Below are 3,025 nucleotides of genomic sequence, written 5' to 3'. Positions count from 1 at the left end.
AAAATACAAACCAAAAATACGAAGAATAATTATTTTTTCATGTATTCTACCGTATGATCGAATAAAAACGGCGTCAGCGATGGCTATGAAATGAAGATCGCTGTCATTTTATATGTAAAATTATATGGGAAATGTCAGCGATTGTCATTTCCCAACCAACTGGACGCCGTTTTTTTCGATCATACGGTACAACATATTTATTAATCCGTAGTATCTAACTAGCGTGACGTCATAAATCTCGCTTCGTCGCTGTTCTATTAGAGACGGCATTGGTCTGATATTTAGAAATGTCAAAAGCTGATGACATTTTACTTTTGACATTATGACATTTCGTGTTGATTTTTGCAAGAAGAGGAAGAACTGTCACTTGTTTTATTAGTTTCCTTTTCTATTTCGCGAAAGTAAAAAGAGTTACCTATCTGATTCGTTCAGGCACTAAATTTAAAGAATATCAGTAACTTTTTTGACAGAGGGATTTTATATTTGCCATGTTGGTAAAAAATAACGGTCAAAATTCAAAGTTATTCATTTTATAGACTATATAATCACGTTAAATTAACTATCGTTACAACTAGTGTATACATATTTTTTCTAATCGGAGATATTTACAATTTTGCTTAAATATTGCTTGTTATTAGTATTTACAATATCTTTACGGCGTGGCGGTTCATTTCTTAAAAAGAATCTGGTTAATCAGTTAGTAATTGTTAATTTGAAGTTTTACTTCATGTAATTAGATTGAAGTATGTCACACCAATCAGATTGAAGTATGATCTGAAATTTTTGAGAGAAACTAATTAAATTGCCTTTAAATCAACGAGAGACACATGATATTATACAGGGTGGTCCGAACTGTATTCTGGAAACTTGGGCAGCATATTTTGCACATAAAAATAAGTAAAAAAGTTCGTATAAATGTATGTCCTAAAATGCTTAGTTTCGGAGTTACAGGGTGTAGAAGTTTCAATTTTATTTCGATTTTTTCCAAATGGTTTCTGAAGTAACGTCAATATTTGGATGAAAATTGGTGTCTGGGAGTTTTTTGATATGAGAAATTTGATTTTGATGTCAGTATGATCCCTACTAGTAGAGGGCGCCACGTACATACTTCTTAACTGGTTTAAAGAGTAATAACTTTTCGTCCGTACCTGTACAAAACTAGAGAGTAAAAAATATACAATTGCGACGTTTTTGACGTAAAAAAGGTATCTTGGAAAATAATGGTTTTCGAGATATTTGGAATCGAAATTATCAATACCAGTCATCAATGACATAAATTAAACATGTTGTCTAAATAGTTATTAGACTGACATCATAAATTTTAAAATGTTTTTGTGCCAAAAGTTCAACAGAAACTGTTTTATCATAATTTTTTCCAAGAAAAATTTATAATTAATTAAAAAACAATCCCAAATTTATCAATTCACTCAAATAACTATCTACTCAATATGTTTATTATTTTTTTGTCAATAATGACGTGTATTGACTATTTCCATTCTAAATATCTTGAGAACGGTTGCTCGTAGCGATTTTTACCAAGAGACATTTATTACGTAAAAAGTCACGAGTATGTATATTTTTCACTCGGTAGTTTTATACAGGTACAGACGAAAAGTTATTATCCTTCAAAACAGTTAAAACACATGTAGGTGGCGCCCCCTGCAAATAGGAGGCATATTGACATCAAAATCAAATTTCTCATGCCAAAAAACTCCCAGACACCATTTTTTATCCAAATATTGACATTACTTTAGAAATTGTTTGAAAAAAATTGAAATAAAAATGAAATTTCTACAGCCTGTATCTCGGTAATTAAGCATTTTAGGACGTACATTTATACAAACTTTTTTACTTATTTTTATATGCAGAATAGGCTGCCGAAGTTTCTGGAATGCAGTTTGGACCACCCTGTATAAAGCCATCCAAAATTACGGTCAAAAAAATTAAATTACCATTGATACGGCCTTCATTTGCCTTTTTTCTTTCTTCGGTGTATTTTATTCGAGATGATATAGAAATTAATATATAACTAATATACTATAATCGTCACTAATATTTAATAACCTCAAACTAAAATCCTTCTATTATACCGAATCTACTTCAAAATCGTTTTATTATCCACTTTTAATAGGGAAATGACGTCCCAGATAGGAATCTCCAAGGAAGGCTTAAGAAAAACAATAAAATATTCACAAGCCGGACCCTCCGCATCCCGAACTAAAAATTCATGAATTTCACTTGTTAGACCGAACGAAAATTTCGGCTAAGCCTACTTAGTAGTAATGATAGTGCCCAAAGGAGTATTAATTATTGTAAAGTCCAGGGCATTGTGGCATTAGGCTGGGGATTATTTATTGTGTAGCTTCAGCGAGCGGTGGAAGATTGAGCTGATAATAGAGAACTCCAGATCTGTTAGATATACGAGTGTATTTGATAGGTAGATTGTTTAGTCTCCAATTTATTTTATACACACGGTTTGGTTTGGTTTGGTTTGGTTGTGATTGCATTATATCTCCCGAAATTAATTAACTCGCGATTTCATTGCTCGTGAATGAATCTTTTCGGTCTACGATAAAATACCATTTTATCGTTTTGTATGAAAAATGAGAAATGAGGTTTTGTATACTATTGTATTTACTGGTGCAGACATTGCTTAGATTAGGCCTAAACTGGCCCAGATTTTGAATTGGGTGCAGAATGCTTTTAGTCCAGTTAATGAAGGTTGAAATCACGGCTTAATTCGTCTACAGAGACTTTTTAAGCGGTTTTTGTACCTTTTGGGGAGTAGTTTTAAGGGAAAAAATTGTAACACCGTGCTCGGCCAGCTTTGGCCGAAAAAATGGCCCCAAATGGCCAAAAAATTAGTTTTTCGCAAATATGTGCCAAAATATGCAATTTACAATTTTTTTTGGAATAAAAATTGGAGCATAAGTAATTACCCACAAAAATTGTCCTTATCATTTTTCCATAGAATTAGTAGTTTTCCAGATATTACTACTCGAAGATCCCTAAATTTTCTCTCTAA

The sequence above is a fragment of the Sitophilus oryzae genome, unplaced genomic scaffold (assembly GCF_002938485.1).
Source record: "Sitophilus oryzae breed Bouriz unplaced genomic scaffold, Soryzae_2.0 scaffold_1576_pilon_pilon, whole genome shotgun sequence".
In the NCBI taxonomy this organism is placed as follows: Eukaryota; Metazoa; Arthropoda; class Insecta; order Coleoptera; family Curculionidae; genus Sitophilus; species Sitophilus oryzae.
Note: the sequence above shows the minus strand (reverse complement) of the source record.